Here is a 19,646-nt window from a genome sequence, read left to right as displayed (position 1 = left end):
CCCAAATGTCCGGGCCGGGCCTGGCTCCCCCCTCCCGTGGGGTTGGAGACCCCCTCCGCCCAGCAGCAGCAGCGGAGGAGGCGGGTGGGTGGAAGATGGCGACAGGGCCGGGCCGGGCGGGCTCCTCCTCCGGCGGGGCCTGCTGGTGGTGGCGCCTCCTCCCCGTCCCCGCCCCGGCAGCAGCAGCAGCAGCAGGAGGAGGAGGGAGCGGCCAGCGCCGGCGGGCCGGACTCGCGTGCGCTTCCTCCCTCCCCGCCGCCGCCGCCTGCTGCTGCTGGTGCTCCGGGCCGGCGGGCGGGCGGGGATGGCGGAGGGGCGTTCGGGGGCGGCGGCGGGCGAGGAATCTTCGGACAGCGAGGCGGAGCACGAGGGGCCCCAGAAGCTCATCCGCAAAGTCTCCACCTCCGGCCAGCTCCGCTCCAAGGTAAGGAGGGCGCAGCGGCACCGCCGAGCCCCTCGCAGGGCACGCCCGCCCGCCCGCCCCCACCGAGCCACGGGCCCGGGGACGCCTGGGGCCAGCAAGGCGACGGGGCGGCCGCCCGGAGGAGGAGGAGGAGGAGGAGGCTGCCTGCCAGGGGCGCCTGGGATGGATGGACGGACGGGGCTCCCTCCCTCCCTCTCTCCTTCCTTCTCTCCCGGGCTCGGGGGGGGGGGGGGCGCCGCTTGTGGCTCCCTTCCCTCTCCGCCGCTGGGGCTCCGCTCTTCCGCCCCGCAGAAGGCGCCTCCGCTCCGGGGAGCGCTGCTGGGGCAGAAGCCCCGACGGGGCAAGAAGGATCGAGGCCGGCGGCGCTCCGCGCTGCTGCTGCTGCTGCTGGTGGGCAAAGGAGGGCCGGGGGGCGGCCAGGGCAGGGCAGGGGCTCCTCCTGGCAGCTTCCCCTTCTCCAGCAAAACCCCAGCAGCCCCCCCCCTCCATGTGTGGCAGGGTGGGGGGGGCGGCACGCCTCTGCCAGGGGCCAGCCTGAGGGCACCGCATGCGGGGGGGGGGCTTTCTTGGCTCCTGCAAGGGGCTCTGCAGCCTCTCCCGGCCAGGCCTTTCGCTCTCCCGGCCCCCCCTCCCCGCAGCTGGGCCCTTCGCGGCTCCCAGAGCCACGTAGGGACGTGAGAAGGGCCAAGCGGGGCGGGAGGCCGTCCTGGGGCAGTTTCCCTCTCCCCACAGGGCCCATGGGGTGGCTTGGGTGGAGAAGATGGCTAATGCTCGGCGTGACCAAGCCAGAAACCCAGAGCTTAAGCCCATGGGCAGGCAAGGTGGACCTCCCTCCAAACCTGAGGATAGCCCCCAGCTTCTAGAAAAGGAAGGAAAGCCCCCCCCTGTGCAGTCCTTTCCCACCCTGGGGTGACGGTGCTCTCCCAATGTTTTCACGGCAGACTTTTGACGGGGTGGTTTGCCATTGCCTTCCCCAGTCATCTATGCTTCCCCCCCCCCCCCGCCCCCCGGCAAGCTGGGGACTGATTTGACCCATCTTGGAAGGATGGAAGGCTGAGTCGACCTCCAATTGGGTACCTGAACCCAGCTTCCGCCAGGGATTGAACTCGGGTTGTGAGCAGAGCTTAGGACTGCAGCACTGAGAGGGGGGAACTCCATGAAAATGACCGGAGGCCCTGCAGGGTGACCCTGGGTAGGCTCCCCAGCGCGGCCAGCCTCCACACTTTGATTGGCTGCTTCCCAGGATTGTTTGGGCCTTGGAGAGAGGGCCTGTCTGGGCCACGCCCCTGGGCGACTCGCCACCACACACCTGAATGGCAGTCACCCCCCCCAAAACCAGGGTGGGGCAGTGGCTGGAGCTTCAGAGCTTGGAGACCCAGGTTTGAGTCCCGGTGCTCATGAGGTTGCTGTAGGCCACACCCATTCCATTCTCAGCTGACTCTACCTGACAGGGCTGTTGTTAGGGTAAAACGGAGGAGAGTGATGGAAGCGGCTCTGGATACCCCCTGGGAAGACAGGCAGGCACAGATGAAGCAGACAGGTAGCTGGCTGTAGGGGACCAATAAAGCGGACAGGTAGCTGGCTGTAGGGGATGAGTTGGTGGCAGGGAAGGAGAAGAGGCGGCGGGGCGGGGGGGGGCTTTCGGTATCAGAGATGCCTGGCACCTGCTCAGCCCTTTTGCGATAGACGGGATTGGCGGGAAACGACTGCTGCCTTGTTCATCGTTTGCTCAACGGAGGTTTTATGGGAGAGCTTTACAGTCACAGGTTGTTCTTAAATAGAAGTGTCAACATTTGATCCTTTCTGAAAACAACCTGAGAAAACAAACAGGATTTATGACTGAAGAAACTCGCAAAGAAAGGGTTAGCGGCTTCTCAGTTGGGATGCCGCGAAGCTCAGTGAGCACACACACACACAAACGCACACATTTGAATGGTTTTAACATGAATGGACCCCTATTTAGAATAGGTAGATTGCAAACAGTTCAGGATTTTGTGGTATCAGTGATCAGCTATTTGTTTTTTTATTTGTAGAAGCCTTAATTATATGCAGCTATTAACGTTCTGCCAGTGTGGCTGAGAATCCAGGTTAGAGCTGTGAAGGAAGCATAGTGACTTTTAAGGGAATGAGCCCTAATGGGAAAGGAACTGGTACATTTCCTCCTGTAGTACGTCTGCAGGTCAGATGTAAAACATTATAGTTGCCATTTGCTCTTGTGGGGGGGGGGGAGTGAAATGTTGCATCGTGGGCAGTTCTGCATGGAGGTGAAGGTGCCCCCTGACCCTGGGTGACCTGGGGGTGGGGATTTCACAAGGGTCTCCATGGGTGTCTCTGGGCAGAGCAAGTGGGCAAACATGCACGCCCCCACCTACTCCCTCTTCTGGGGGCAGCCCTGCTGGTCTGCAGTAGAGCAGCTAGAGACCCTCAAGATTTTCAGGGAATGGACTTTGGCTCTTGAGAGCTTCTCCCCTGGGGATCTTGTTGGCTCTAAGGGGCCACTCTGGGAAGGCCCTTCCAGTAACATGCCAGTTACCCCCCCCCCCCCACACCGCCTGTCCTTTAGATGTGTGTGGTGTGTTCAGTCATGTTTTGAAGTCTGGTGTTTGTAGCAATTCCTGTGCAAATAGTTAGAACAACATAAATAAATAGTGCTCATTCTAGCTGCAGATATTTTCAGAGTGGAAGTATCTTAAGTGGCTGCGAAAATGCACATTTGTTAATGGTTTTTGGACAAATTCATTTTTGTTTACCATGAGCTGTGTTGTGGGTTTAGCACGTAATAAAAGTGCCTCTGCGTTTGTGTGTGTGTGTCTGAGAGCGAGCCTTTGGATGCAGCCTTTCGGTGAGAGAAAAATGACTGGAGCACTTTAGCACTTGGCATAAAAGATGCTGTGCCGTTTTCTTGATGGAACTGTGTGAATGTTAACAGAGAACAGCAGTTGCAAATCTTGGCCATAGTAGCTGTTGGGTTTGATTTATAGGTATCTGAGACTTATTTTGCACAGCTAGTGCTCTAGTGGCTTAGATCCAGGATCTAAAACAGGCACAGACCTGCTCAAGAATAGTAAGTCATACTCAAGTTTTACACCATAAAAAACAATAGAGAGGCAAGTGTGTACATGAAAACAAGAAGCTGTCTTATATTGAATCAGACAATCGATCCATCAAGGCCCGTCTTGTCTGCTCAGACTGACAGCAGCTCTCCAGGGTCTCAGTGAATGGCTTCCGCATCAGCCACAGCCAGATCTTTTAACTGCAGATGCCGAGGGTTGAAACGGGGACCTTCTGCATGCGAAGCAGGTGCTTTGCTATGGAGCCACAACCCTTCCAGTTTGGTGTAGTGGTTAAGCGTGGTGGACTCTAATCTGGGAGAACTGGGCTTGAGTCTGCATTCCTCCTCCACATGCTGGAGTGGCCTTGGATCAGCCTCAGTTCTCTGAGAGCTCTTTCAGCCCCGCCAATCTCACAGGGTGCCTGATGTGGGGAAGAGGAAGGGAAAGGAGATTGTAAGCCGCTCTGAGACTCTCGAGTGAAGGGCAGGGTATAAATCCAATAATTATCTCCTCCTCCTGTTTGTTAGCTTGTAGTGTAGTTTTTGCACGGTTTTGTTGTGGACCAATGGTTTAGCGATAGTTGACAGCTCTTCCAACGAGGATTAAGAAGACTGAGAAAAGACGATTAGAAAAAGATATGGAAGTAAGAGGAAGCGATTGGGCAAATGGAGTGAACTCTTAGCAGTTTCATATTTCAGAATTTGAAGTCATGACTGACCATATTTTTTGATTATTGCTGCCACAAAAACATACTAGGCACCATCATGAAATATCTAGGTGCCATGGCAACTTGGTGCCTGGGATTTTTCAAGTCCTGATTTCAACATGTGCATATTGTTTGTCCTTATCGATATGTTTGCTTTATTGCCAGTTTACATTTGTTTGAATAGAACCTGCACCGTTCTTGTTTAGGCAGGACTTCGAGCTTGCTTGCTTGTGACGGATTTCTTGACTCTGCCTGTTAACACGTTGGTGTTATTTCATAGTTCATTTTCATAGCACAGCTGGATTCGAGCTGATACGTGATCTGCATTCGGTGGGCTGGATCGAACCGCTTTTTCCCCTCATGAAAAATGGGTTCCCTTTGACCACTGGGGATTGTAGGACGCCTGCGTACAAAGGATGAGGATGCTAGTAAGGAGGGGAATTAGCAGAGATTGACAGGAGAAGGTAGCCAGATTCAGTCCTATCTGCATTTCGATTACTGTGGATTCATATGATTGCTGAACCCCTGGGGGAGAGTTAACCCAGACTATAATGAAAGGTGTCTTACTTACCTCAGAGACCGCCTCTTTCCATATGTTCCCCAGAGAGCACTGCGCTCCAGTTCACAAAATCTTTTGGAAATCCCTGGGCCTAAGGAGGCCAAACTTAAAGCGACCAGGGAGCTGGCCTTCTCTATAAAAGCCCTCCAATGGTGGAATCAGCTACCGGAGGAGTTGCGGGCCCTGCGGGACCTCAGTCAGTTCCGCAGGGCCTGCAAAACTGCCCTCTTCCAAGAAGCTTTTAAGATGTAACCAGAATAAATATTACGCTGCCGGATAAACAGCACCACTGTATTGTTTTAACTTTTTTATAATTAATTTATATTTGTACTTATATTATTAGGGTTTGTAGAATCTTTCGGGATCAAGTGCCGTGTTCTACTGGAGAAAGTTTTCCTTCCAGACGTTTCATTCTCAGCTGCGGAGAACATCCTCAGTGGCGTTGCAGCCGGAGCAGGCGCTCAGACCTTCTTGGCTGCTGTGCATTGAGTGGGGCCAGTGGATGTTCTCCGCAGCTGAGAACGAAACGTCTGGAAGGAAAACTTTCTCCAGTAGAACACGGCACTTGATCCCGAAAGATTCTACAAACCCTAATGATGTTACCAGCCGTGAAAACCTGAAATCTTTGTACTTATATTGTTATTGATTTTATCTGTTATTGTGATATCATGATTTCGTATCATGTCCTGTAAGCCGCCCTGAGCCTGCCTTCGCGGGGAGGGCGGGGTATAAATAAAAATTTACTTACTTACTTACTTGTCCCTCTGTGGTACGTGGAACTCCTAGGGAAAGAAAGCTGGGAGCATCAACATTGACCATCAGGTTCCGGATGATTGTGGGAGTTGTCGTGGCAGACATGCAGATCTTGGCCCTTGGTTCTCAGGACGTCCCCTTGCCATTTGCCGTGGGGCTAAGGTTATTTGCTATGCCTGGTAAATCAGAAAATAACGGTAAGGGTTTGGAAACTGACTACCAAGTTCAGGACGGTGGCAGTTTCACTGCCAAAGATGAAAGTAATACTGGCCCAGACAAGCTCCGGAAAACTACCACCCCATTGCTGTTTGCAATTGTGGCAACCTGTTTGCGGCAGGCGTAACTCATCAGAAAATGAAGCCAGACGTCTCAAAATCCCCTCTGTCACAAAAGGAAGAGGCTTAACGGCTTCCCTGAGCTATCGGAGCCCACGTGGGTGCATGATCGGATCCCCATTCTGGGCTGGAAGCTTGCTGAGGGACCATGGCTCAATGACACCCTCTCGGCCTACCGCACCTTGCCGTGGGAGGGTTGTGGGACCCCATGGAGGGCAGGAGAGAGCTGTGAGCCACTTGGGCCCCCACTGCAGGGAGAGCAGGCAATGTCTCCTCCATTGCAAAACAGAGGAGGTTCCTTGAACTACCTGAGCCAGTGTGGTGTAGCAGTTGGAATGTCTGGGTAGGGTCGGGGAGAGTTTGAATCCCGGTTTGCTGGGTGACCGATATAGGCCAGCGGCACCCTCTCATCCGTGCCCGCCTTGCAGGGTTGCTGCCAGGGTAAAATGCAGGGGAGGAGGACAGTTCAAGCTGCTTTGGCTCCTCTTTGGGGCGACAACGGCATTTTGGTTGGTGGCGGCATTTTGCCCAGTGTTGCTTCTTCATCTGGTGCTGCTGTAACTCTTTTGGTAGGGAGGCCGAATGAACATATGAACACATGAAGCTGCCTTCTACTGAATCAGACCCTCGGTCCATCAAAGTCAGTATTGTCTTCTCAGACTGGCAGCGGCTCTCCGGGGTCTCAAGCTGAGGTTTTTCACACCTATTTGCCTGGACCCTTTTTTGGAGATGCCGGGGATTGAACCTGGGACCTTCTGCTTCCCAAGCAGATGCTCTACCACTGAGCCATCGTCCCTCCCCTGAGAAGACTCCTTCTGGTATTTGAACCGCGATGAAACACCATGCATGCAGAGAACTCTGGGGCTGGCAGCAGACTTTAATATTGTAACTGAGGAGGCTTAAAAATGAAATTCCAATAATCAGTTAAAACCTTTGGAACATTAATCCCCTCTGAACAGCCCGATGCACATCAAAGAGCATCTGGACTTTCCCATTTTTCCTTCTCACCAGTCCCTGGTTCCTTTCTTAGAAGTTTCCCCTTTTGAAGTCAGATATACCCCTGTGGGGTTTTGAGGCCAGCTCTCCATTTACACATATCTTGACCGCACAGCGGTCAGCGTTCCTACCTGGTACGTACAGCAGCCCTCGCTGGTCTTGCAGCAATCCCTGAGCATCCATTGGGACTAAATCGAGGGTTGTCCCCCCTCCCCCGTCGATGTTTCCAAGTATTTTATGTAATTTACATTTGCTAGAGCATCAAAGAATAAATATTAAGCAATTGCTGTAATACCAGGTTTGGGGGGGGGGGTTGCGGGAGGGGGGGAAATCGCTTTGCTAAATGAATTACCCTAATCCTTATAAAAGATAAATGTTAGGTTTGCTCATGAATTTAATTGTTTGCATTCTGGTTCCAGATGTTTCTTAACTATTTTGCAACCTAAGATGAGGCAGAATATTCCAGGAGGTTTCTGTACCTCCCTTGTTTTGGCCTGGTTCTGCTTTTGCCTGCTTATTCTCTGAGGGGGAGTCTTTCCTTGTGGCCCCTTCCAGTGGCTGAGGGAGTTATTGGCAGGTGATGGAAGGCGGGCCTGATGTGAAACAGTCTTGTAATAGGCAGCATCCACATTTCTCATCATTGACCTCCTGAACTGTCATGTCCACACAGGAAAACCCAGTTGCAAATTGTTCCTATAGCACAGCAACATGGGAATATCCAGTGATGTGCGGACACAGCCATAGTGTTGCCTGGATGAGTCTTAAGGTTTGAATCCTTGGTCTTTGCCTCTTTTGTGGTCTAATGTAGTGGAGGGGAGGGGCGGAGTCTGTAAGCAAGACGAGGTCTTCCAGTGCCTGATCCAGCATAGTTTTTCATGATCAAAATGTCAGCTACTTGTTCCAGAGGTGGGTGCCTGTACCTGGGAATGGGAGGTAACAATAACTGCTGATCAGTTCGGTTAGATTTTGTAAAAAATATTTTTGTATAATTACATAATATTCGAGAATAATTCCCAGTTATAGTTAGAGGGTTTGTGTGCATAATATTACTCTCAGTGTTACAAAGGAGGTTTACAGAGATAATGAAAACCATTGTAACGCCATAAGAACATAAGAGAAGCTATGTTGGATCAGGCCAATGGCCCATCCAGTCCAACACTCTGTGTCACATACGAACATAAGAGGAGCCATGTTGGATCAGGCCAGTGGCCCATCCAGTCCAACACTCTGTGTCACATAAGAACATAAGAGAAGCCATGTTGGATCAGGCCAATGGCCCCTCCAGTCCAACACTCTGTGTCACATAAGAACATAAGAGAAGTCATGTTGGGTCAGGCCAATGGCCCCTCCAGTCCAACACTCTATGTCATATAAGGACATGAGGAGCCATGTTGGGTCATGTTGGGTCAGGCCAATGGCCCATCCAGTCCAACACTCTGTGTCACATAAGAACATAAGAGAAGCCCTGTTGGATAAGGCCAATGGCCCATCCAGTCCAACACTCTGTGTCATATAAGAACATAAGAGAAGCCCTGTTGGATCAGGCCAATGGCCCATCCAGCCTAACACTCTGTGTCACAGAAGAACATAAGAGAAACCATGTTGGATCAGGCCAGTGGCCCATCCAGTCCAACACTCTGTCATATAAGAACATAAGAGAAGCCCTGTTGGATCAGGCCAATGGCCCATCCAGTCTAACACTCTGTGTCACAGAAGAACATAAGAGAAACCATGTTGGATCAGGCCAGTGGCCCATCCAGTCCAACACTCTGTGTCATATAAGAACATAAGAGAAGCCCTGTTGGATCAGGCCAATGGCCCATCCAGTCTAACACTCTGTGTCACAGAAGAACATAAGAGAAACCATGTTGGATCAGGCCAGTGGCCCATCCAGTCCAACACACTGTGTCACATAAGAACATAAGAGAAGCCATGTTGGATCAGGCCAATGGCCCCTCCAGTCCAACACTCCGTGTCACATAAGAACATAAGAGAAGCCATGTTGGATCAAGCCAATGGCCCATCCAGTCCAACACTCTGTGTCACAGAAGAACATAAGAGAAGCCATGTTGGATCAGGCCAGTGGCCCATCCAGTCCAACACTCTGTATCACAGAAGAACATAAGAGAAACCATGTTGGATCAGGCCAGTGGCCCATCCAGTCTAACACTCTGTGTCACAGAAGAACATAAGAGAAACCATGTTGGATCAGGCCAGTGGCCCATCCAGTCCAACACTGTGTCACATAAGAACATAAGAGAAGTCATGTTGGGTCAGGCCAATGGCCCCTCCAGTCCAACACTCTATGTCATATAAGGACATGAGGAGCCATGTTGGGTCATGTTGGGTCAGGCCAATGGCCCATCCAGTCCAACACTCTGTGTCACATAAGAACATAAGAGAAGCCCTGTTGGATCAGGCCAATGGCCCATCCAGCCTAACACTCTGTGTCACAGAAGAACATAAGAGAAACCATGTTGGATCAGGCCAGTGGCCCATCCAGTCCAACACTCTGTGTCATATAAGAACATAAGAGAAGCCCTGTTGGATCAGGCCAATGGCCCATCCAGTCTAACACTCTGTGTCACAGAAGAACATAAGAGAAACCATGTTGGATCAGGCCAGTGGCCCATCCAGTCCAACACTCTGTGTCATATAAGAACATAAGAGAAGCCCTGTTGGATCAGGCCAGTGGCCCATCCAGTCTAACACTCTGTGTCACAGAAGAACATAAGAGAAACCATGTTGGATCAGGCCAGTGGCCCATCCAGTCCAACACTCTGTGTCATATAAGAACATAAGAGAAGCCCTGTTGGATCAGGCCAGTGGCCCATCCAGTCCAACACTCTGTATCACACAGTGGCCTATATATACACACACACATACACTCTCTCTCTCTCTCTCTCTCTGGCTAATAGCCACTGATGGACCTCTGCTCCATATTTTTATCCAGTTTAAAATCTAAATAGACAGTAGCCGTAAGAATAAAATGTGCACTATCAAAATAGCAGCATTACATAATTTATCATGGTGAAGCAGCAACATAAAACAGGCAACAGCGTTTCAAAATATTAAAACCCAACATTGTAAAGTGCAGCAGATCAGTGAGAAACACCGAAAGGAGCCCGTCCTGAAAGCCCTGCAAGTCAGCCAAAATCAAAACGTTTTTGTGGTGTCAGAAGCTGCACATGTCCCAGTGACAGTCAAACAAGGGACTACCACAGAGAATAACATCTTGTATTCAAGAGCAGTGCAAATAAATAGGGAAAGTATGAACTGCTACCACACACACACACAAAATGGGCTCTTCAGTCCCTGGTTAGGTTTTATCTCTGTCAAAAGCGCTTCACTTTAATTGGCATGGAATTCCAGTTTGCTGGGCTTCTTCTCCAAGTCTGTTTGTGTCTCCAGGCATTCCTTCAGGCCATCCGCTATCTCAGCAGATCTTGTTGCAAAGGAGAAGTAGAGCTGGTTGACATTAGAGCGCTGCCTGCGTTTGAATCTTCAGATAGCCTCTCTTCGTAGTTGCAGGCAGGTCTTAAATAGGACAGATCCAGAACGACGGTGCTCTGTGGAACGCCGTAACATAAAGGCAATGCTTGTTAATTTGCCACCCGAAGCAAGCATAATGATGTTTCCTGGGAGATAAGCTTCTTTTAAACTACTTTAACATTAAATGTATTCACAGCTCCATGGCAGAGAACACAGGGCTTTTTTGTAGCAGGCCACACAACCCCCTGATGTAGCCAATCCTCCAAGAGCTTACAGGGCTCTTCTTACGGGGCCTACTGGAAGCTCCAGTCTGTGAAAAGTTTCAGAGTTCAGTGTGACTTCATGCCTTCTTCAGAGTGCTAAAGAGCTCTCCATTTCTAGTAACAGTGGTGGGAGAGGCTGAAGCTCCTTTTGCACGTTCACCTTGGTCCCAAACTGATGCTGCGTGGAGGAATTGCAGACAACTTTCCACATAAGGGAAGCGGATGGGATTTAGTCAATACTAGAGGCTTGTCCGCTTGCTGTGCTCCCGGAATGTAACAGGAGCTTGAAGCCTGCATGGGTGGTTCTGCAGAAATACTGGATGAAGCAACAACAAGAGCAATCGTCCTTTTTTGTGAGGAAGGCGAGGCAGAGCATGTGTAACTGGCCCAAGGTCACCCAGCAAACTGCTGTGGCAGAGGTGGGATTCCAGCCTAGGCTTCATAGACCCTCGTCATGATCACACTCCAACCACTGCCCCACCCTGCCTCTGATGGCCCCTTTGTTTTGTAAAGGAGGAGGAGGGGCTTCCCACCCATCCTTGTCTGTGCAGCTGCCTTCCACAGGGGGGACCCAAAGTGGCCGATGTTCTTCTCCCCTCCACCGTTTTATCCTCAATCCAGCCGTGCCTGGCAGATCAGCAGCACACTGGAGTATCCTAGTGCTTTGGAGTGCCCGGGACTTATGAACATATGAAGCTGCCTTATACTGAATCAGACCCTCTTTGGTCCATCAAAGTCAGTATTGTCTCCTCAGACTGGCAGCGGCTCTCCAGGGTCTCAAGCTGAGGTTTTTCATGCCTGTTTGCCTGGACCTTTCTTTGGAGATGCCAGGGATTGAACCTGGGACCTTCTGCTTCCCGAGCAGATGCTCTACCACTGAGCCACCGTCCCTTCTTTTTTGAGACTATTTCTCTCCACCTGCGAGATGGTGAAGCATCACGGGATTATGTCACGTTCCTACGTGCATGCATTCAGTGTTCACTACGTACGTTGCAATTGCTAACGTTTATTTATAAATCTTGTAGTGCATCTAGAGCAACCGTAGCTCTCCAGATTTTTTTTGCCTACAACTCCCATCAGCCCCAGCCAGCAGGGCCAATGGGAGGAGGCCAGCTGCGAGAGGCTCCCCGCTGCACCTACAGCGACTGTTCATAACCCCAAAGGTTTGGGGCCCCAGAAGGTCTACTAGCCTGATGGATGATATAATTATTTATTCAAAAGACCTCCCCTCACACATGAAATTGGTGAAGGAAGTGTTAGCAACCCTTTATGAGAATCAACTGTATGCGAAACTATCCAAGTGTGAGTTGCATAAGATGGAATTGGATTACCTGGGCTACAGAGTGTTGGGAAAGGGTTTGGCGATGGACGCAACCAAAATACAAGTGGTGCTAGATTGGGAACCCCAAAGGACACGTAGACAGCTCCAATCCTTCATTGGATTTGCAAATTTTTATCGTAATTTTTTACAGGGGTTCGCCCACACAACGCTCCCCTTGACTGACCTTGTTAAAACGAAAGGGAAAGGTCCCGAGGCCAAGCGGCCGGGAGCCAAGTTGAATTGGACAGAAAGCTGTCAAGAGACGTTCACCAAATTAAAAAGACTGTTTACCAGTGAACCCATCCTGATCCACCCCAATGAATTAAAACCCTTTGTGATCCAATGCGACGCCAGTGATGTTGCTGTGGGGGCAATCCTACTGCAACCCGATGGGGGTGGGGGGGTTCCCAAATACCTTGCGCTTACATCTCCAAAAAATTTTCCCAAGACCAAAGGAACTGGTCAGTGTGAGACAAAGAAGCCTTCGCGGTAACCTTCGCGTTAAAGACATGGAGATCTTGGCTAGAAGGAGCGAGGGTCCTGTTTGAGATATGGACAGACCATAAAAATTTGGAAGCCCTAACAGGCCGTCGAAAACTAACTCGGAAGCAAATCAGGTGGGCAGGGTTCTTCACTAAATTTTATTTCAAGCTGAAACATATCCTGGGGTCTAAGAATTTCCTAGTGGACGCTCTACCATGCTTCCCCCAGCACAACAGCCAAAGAGAGGAAGTGATCAATTCGTTAATCTCCCCCAGCCACTTGGGGGGAGCTGTGACCACCCACTCACAGTTAAAGCACGAAAAACCCAAAGAGCAGTGGGTGGGGCAAAGGCTGATTAAAGAGGTAGAAAAAAGAAGGGGATGCAATACCGGAGAGGATGAAAAAGGGGGAGGGAGGCTTCTGGTACAAGGACAATAAACTTTACGTACCAGAGATCCTTAGAAAAGAAGTACTGCAATCCTGTCATGACAACAAGATAGCCAGACATTTTGGGTATGTCAAAACCCTGCACCTACTGAATAGACAATTTTGGTGGCCGTTTATGAAAAGAGACATATCTGCGCATGTAGCCTCTTGCCCAATTTGTCTAATGGCTAAAAGACGAAGGGGAAAACCACCGGGACTATTACAACCACTGGAGACAGCAGCCCGACCTTGGTCGGTGGTGTCCCTGGATTTTATTGTGGAACTCCCTCCTTCCCAGGGAAAAACCGTAATTCTCATAGTAGTGGACGCCTTTTCTAAACAAGTGCACTTCATCCCATGCTCCCAAATACCCACGGCTAAGAAACTAGCTCAATTATTCTTTCAACACGTGGTGAAATTACACTCCTTTCCTGATAAATTAATTAGTAACAGAGGAGTACAGTTCGTTGCCAACTTCTGACGGGAGTTAACTGGAATCGAGCAGGGATTGAGCTCCGCGTATCACCCTCAGACTGACAGGCAGACTGAGAGGGTGAACGCGTTGTTAGAGCAATAGTTAAGGTGCTTTGTGAACTATCAGCAGTCGCATTGGGCAGAGTTGCTCCCTTTTGCTGAATATGGTTATAATAATAGCATGCACAGCTCCACCAAGTCTTGCCCCTTCCTGTTGGTGAATGGCTATGAAGGGAAGCCCTTTCCCCAATTGCCGGGAGGACTGACAGCAGAAAACCCATCCACCTTTGAACAATGGTGGGGGAAATTGGGGAAAGCTTGGAACAACATCCAAGAAAATTTAGAATTGGCTAAAGAGACATACAAAAAACATTAGGACAAGCATCACTCGCTGGCTTGAGATTTTAAAGTGGGAGATATGGCATTCCTGTCCACCAAGAACTTGCCATTACCACAAACCTTTAAAAAACTGGTCTACAAATTTTTGGGACCTTCGTATAAAACGTGTAATCAATAAAGTGACTGTGGAAGTAGAATTATCAAAATTGTTTAGTAAGATACACCCAATCTTTCATTGCAGCTTACTTCGAAGAGATCCTGGAGCGACACCCTGGCACCCTAGACCCAAAGCCCCAGATCCTATCCCAGTGGGAGATCAGAATCACCATGAAGTAAAAGAGATACTAGATGCTAAGCTGAAGCAGGGTGTATTGTACTTTCTGGTTAGGTGGAAACATTTCTCAGCGGCCCATGACGAATGGGTAATGAGTTCAAATGTAAGAGCCTCAGCCTCAATTAAACAATTCTATGCTATATATCCTTTCAGAGCCCAGAAGGGGGGCTTAGAGGGGGCAGTATGTCAAGCACGCTCATTTCTGGACTGCATTTTTCTAGGTAGAGAGCAGGTCATCAGTTCTCCATCTCTCCCCCCTCCCCATTTACAGCCAATGGGCAAGTAGTAAACCAACTGGCCCTGAAATGTTTATGTTACAGACTGGCCGTTAGTACCTTCATATCAGCTCTCCCACAGTTTCACACAGACAGTCCTTATCTCTCTCCAAAGAAATGTGAGAAGGTTTGATGTTTCCAATAGACTAAAATTCCTTAGTAATAAAATAGATAGTTGCTTAGTAATCTTTGAATCCGTGACTCAAGTATGCATCTGTAATGTAACCTTTGATGATATCCTATATAGCAACTGTGTAACTGTTTGTACCCCATTACTCCCAAGGCCTGTGTGCTTGGTACAGCTCCTGAGTTTCTAACAATAAACCTAGTTTTGATTTAAAACAAAGGACTTGCTTATTGAGAATTTACTTGACAATAAGTAAATCAGAATGATTCAAGAGTGCATTTTTAGAAAGGTAACAGAGCAACAGTAGATCAATATTTCGGAAACTACTTGTATAAAAAGAACAGGACTGTAGTCTATGTAGCCACTGTGTATCCTGTTCTTTGTGCATCTATGTACTATTAGCCATGGCTGGCTGCGATCTGTGGATATCTAAATCTGTGAATTGGGACCACACTGAGGCCAAAGAGATTTTTCGGCAAACTTGGGGGACACTCCCCCCCCAGGCTTGCAGAAAAATCTGACTTAAAAAACAACAGCAGTGGGGTGTTCAGATTTCCCTGAAAGTACAGGTGCAGCGGGTGCACCCACCCCTGGCAGCGTGACCAGCTGAGAGCCACATTCGGCCTGGGAGCCACTCAGAGCTTGGTGGCAGAGCCTTCTAGTGCCCACCATTGGCAGCACAGCTGAGCTCCCTGCTGATTAACTGTTTTTCAGGCTTTTTAACTAACGGATTTGGTTTGTGGGCTGGTTCATGATTCGGCCATGAATCAAACCACAACAATGCAGTTCATGCGCATCCCTAGTAAAGGATGCCCTGTGTCTGGCTCCTGGAGTTTTTGGTCTGGCTCATAAAGCCAAAGAAAATTTGTCAAGGGCTGTCTTTATGGGTTCTGTGGCCTGTATTCTGCCTGTTGGTTTTCGTTTGGCTTCCCCTACCTGCAGGGTTGTTCTTAGTGGCCTCCGCGTGTCACACCAGTGAAGGTGACAGCAGAGGTGGCCACTGGAAGAGCCACAGTTGCAGCAGGTGAGGAACCTGGTTTTTTTCTCTGCATGAGATAGTGTTGATTTTATGCCTTGCTTTTATACTGATTAAGTCTCACTTGGGGTTTAACTGCGTTGTAAGCTACAGTTCTCTAAGTATATATGTATAGTGTAGATATGGTAAACGGATCACAGAGCTTAGCTATTCTGGTGCAGGTGTGGATCACCCTGGTATCATTCTGTTTTCATTCTGCGGATCATTCTGTTTTCATTTTTATTCCTTTCTTTAGTGTTTAACAGCCACGGTCCTGGTTTAGGAGGCTGTGATTCCCCCCCTTCCTTGATGGCTTTTCTCCCCATCTTTCCATCCTTGTTACCACCCACATTAGAGAAAATTATGTGCTTAATATAATTTCTCTTGCTAAATGTGTAAGGAGGTGAGAATCTTGAACATTTTGTTATCTTGCTCACAACCTCTTCCAGGGTTCCATTTGAAGATGCTTTGGAAGCTGCAAGTGGTCCAGAATTCAGCTGCCAGATGGCTGAGAGGAGCGCCCTGCCCTGGTCAGCACAGATAACACCTATCCTACAGCAACTGCACTGGCTTCCAATTTATTTCTGGTGCCCATTCAAAGTGTTGGTACTTAGTTTTAAAGTCCTAAAGGGACCCTCACACCATTAGAACCACTTCCTTTGGCATGATCCTCCCTGTCTTCTCTGATCTTCATCTTGGAATTTATTGAAGGTCCAGTGCCTTGTGTCAACAAGGGCAAGGGCCTTCTCGGTAGTGGCCCCCATCCTGTGGAACCAGCTGCCTGAAGACGTGCATGGCTTGTAGGAGCTCCCTAGGTTCTGCGGGGCATACAAGGCTGCTCATTTTCAGGTGGTCTTTGGGTGATCATAGAAAAGAGTAGAGTCGAGTAGCACCTTAAAGACTAACAAACTTTGTGGTAGGGTGTGAGCTTTTGTGAGTCACTTCTTGCTTCTTCGGATAAGAAGTGAGATAAGATTTGGGTGACTGTGATTCAACACCAGGCAGTTGGTATACTTTTAGCTGTGTCGTCGCTATCCACACATCCCACCCTACTTGATAGTCCATTTTAATGGGGATAGATCAATATGTGGATGACATCTAGCTCTATCTGTTGATGGACAGCTGACCAGATGCTACCCCAGATATTTTGGTCAGGCATCAGGAGCCATGGCTAAATGGTTACAGCAAAGCCGGCTGAATCCAACAAACACAGAGGTCCTGTACCTGGCTCGTGGGGAACTGGGTTCAGGGATCAGGCTCCCAGTCTTCGGTGGGGCACCATTGGTGCCAGTGCCCTTAGCAGACTTTGTCATTGCTTTCGATAATGCATTGCACAGCCAAGAACATACAACATCATCTGCCTCTGCACAAAATCTGATTAATACCTCAATTTACCTTTATCCTTTACAATTCCTGTCTTGCTACAGAGATAAAATACTTTCACATTCTCTGCAATTGACACTGGCAGGCTGTTAACAATTCCGGAAGGGCTGTAGCTCAGTGACAGAGCATCTGCTTGCCATGCAGAACCTTGCAAGAACAGTCCCTGCCATGTCTTTTAAAAACTCTGCATGAGACACTGAGAGTCTGCTGCCACTCTGTGCACAAAACTTACCTTGCAGGACCAGGGGCCTGCTTCTGACAAGGCAGGGGAGGAGGAGGCCTTTTAAAGACCTATTTTGTCCTTTGAGGTAGAACTCCTTGGGCTCACTCCTGACTATAGCTGCCGGCTTCTGGTTGGTGGGAAATTCCTAGAGATTTTGTTGTGGAGTCTAAGGAAGCCAGAGTTTGGGGAGAGGAGAGGCCTCACTGAATATAATGCCATAGAGTCCACCCTCCAAAGCAGTTGTTTTTTTCCAGAATGCTGACAGAGATCTGTTGTCTGGAGTTCAGTTGTGATTCCAGGAGTTCTTCAGCTTCCACCTGGAGATTGGCTACCCTAGTCCTGGCAGCACCCTCTGGGTGACTTGATGCTACTTGACTGAACTAGACCTGGCTACTTGCTGCTGTTCAGCAGCTGTTCCCCCCAATCACAGCCAGTGTGACTTCACAGTTGCCAACTCCAGGTTGCCAAATTCCTGGAGATTTGGGGGGTGGAGCCTGGAGAGGGTGAGTTTGCAGAAGGGTGGAATCTCAGACAGGTATAATGCCATAGTCTCCACCCCCAAATCAGCCATTTCCTCCTGGGGAACCATTGTTGCCAATCTCCAGGTGAGGACTGGAGATCACTCTGAATTACAGCTGCTCTCCAGATGGCAGAGATTAGTTCCCCTTGAGGTGTGGGGGGGGGTGCTTGCTTCGGCAGCACATATACTAAATTGGACATGGAGGGGAGTGAATGCTTTCACTTGGGTGGGTGGGAAGACAGCAAGGGTGGGGGGGCACTCGCATCTATTTTCATCAAATGAGAGATCCTAATATAATACCACCTTTGAGACACCTTTAAAGCATACTCTTGTTAACTTCTTGAAATTGATTTAAAAGGAAGAAGTGAAACTTCCCTACTGAAATAAAAGCTGAAGTTCACCAAGTGCTTTGGACTGGGGGAGCCATGAATTAAATGGATCCAAATGATTGTTTTCAGTAAAAGTTGTGCGAAATATGGTGGCCATTACAACTGGAAGGAGGCCAGAAATAGATGGTAGCTGGAAGATTAAGCTGTTTAGCCTGATAAGCTGCAGAATCACAGGACGCAGATTTTCCTGCATTTGTTAATTACATTTGTAATTAATATTAATTCATTGGAGGAAGGATATATATCATTTATTGATTATGTTTGTAATTAATAAATATACCCTTCCTCCAAAAATCCTGCGATGTACATGAGGCTGGCTGACATGGTGATTGTCTCAAGATCATCCAGGAATCTCTGTATTTTTCTACTGGATTTGAAACCGGGTCGCCTTGCTGCAAGCTGCTGGCACCGGATTTGCTTTCTATACCACATTAGGCAGGTGACAGCAGATCCCAGATTCGAGAACTCTTGTCAGAACTTGCGCAGAAAAATTTCGTGACAGAGAGAAAGTTCTTGGCTCGCAATAGGCTGGTTTTCTGGGTCCAGAACTATTTTTACAGGACAGCGTTCAGACACTTGATTCCCTTACTTCTGTTTGATTCAAATTAGTCCAGGAAATATTGCACCCTGCTGTATATGAAGACTGGCTCTACATTTCTCCTTTGTAGTAAATTGCCATTGACTTTAAATTAGAACAGGCAGTGCTTCTGTCCATGATCTGAGATACCCAACTTCTCTCCAAATCAGTAACCCCAGTTGAGGCAGCAGGAAGCTCTGGGGTATGTCAGCTCCACCTCCTGTTATTTCCTTGCTGGCTCTCGAATGAATTGTGAGCTCTGTCAAGTTCTGCGAACCAGAGGATATGAGACGGCGTTTTCCAGAGCCCCTCAGGGTGACATGAGCTGGAAACCAAGCCAGAGCCCTCAGTATCCTCCAGAGGCTCTTCTCAGCATTTGACAGAAGCCTTTGGTCCCCACAAAGTAGGCACACAAGGGAGTTTTAGGCAACGGGTATCTCAGGATTACTCAGGTACAAAGAAACCTGCGGAGATCTTGCCTGGGCTGGGCAGCTAAACGGAATTGGCTGCGGTCCACTCTTGGACTGGAGACCCCCAAGGCAGACCAGGCTGCTGCTGTGCGGAGGAAGGCAACCGCAAGTTGTGTGTTTGTGTGGTTTGATTTTTTTTTTCCATGCGTTCGATAGCCTAGTGAAGTGGAGGAGGAGGAGGAGTTCTTAGTATCTTAGCATCTTTCTTCTTAGGCAAGATGGGTATTTTTCCACCTACACAAAATAATTATATAGATGTTGAGACCCTTTTTAGTTTGCCATTTTCAGGAGTTGAAGATGAGAATGTAATGATTCATATCTTTGTTGACTAGTTGCAGAGCCTAGAAACATGGTTATGAGGTGTGGGAGGGGCTTCTTCCTGCCCATGGCTTTTATCGGTGGCTGTTTCTCTTAGGGGGAGGGCTATTTAGTTCCAACAGCTTGACCCCCAACCTGGAACCTGTGTTTGCTGTCATTTAGGGTTGCCAAGTCTAATTTAAGAAATATCTGGGGACTTTGGGGGTGGAGCCAGGAGACATTAGGGGTGGAGCCAAGATCAAGGCTGTGACAAGCATAATTGAACTCCAAAGGGAGTTCTGGCCATCACATTTCAGTGCCTTCCTTCCATAGGAAATAATGAAGGATAGGGGCACTTTCTTTTGGGGTTCGGGGGGAGGCACTAGATGCTGTCTGAACTGGGTGCTAGAGC

The 19,646-nt window shown here is 49.1% G+C and overlaps 1 protein-coding gene across 1 annotated transcript in view; it reads left to right on the top strand.

The window, feature by feature from the left end:
* The first annotated feature begins 326 nt into the window (after positions 1–326).
* The window catches only part of DGKH (diacylglycerol kinase eta), a 121,943-nt gene continuing 102,623 nt past the window's right edge, over positions 327–19,646 (top strand). The window contains exon 1 of the mRNA XM_060233578.1: positions 327–424. The gene's annotated coding sequence lies outside the window, so the exon portion shown is untranslated. The remainder of the gene's footprint in view (positions 425–19,646) is intronic.

This window comes from Heteronotia binoei, chromosome 3 (assembly GCF_032191835.1).
Source record: "Heteronotia binoei isolate CCM8104 ecotype False Entrance Well chromosome 3, APGP_CSIRO_Hbin_v1, whole genome shotgun sequence".
Taxonomy (NCBI): Eukaryota; Metazoa; Chordata; class Lepidosauria; order Squamata; family Gekkonidae; genus Heteronotia; species Heteronotia binoei.
Note: the sequence above shows the minus strand (reverse complement) of the source record. Positions and strands in the feature narration are given on the sequence as shown.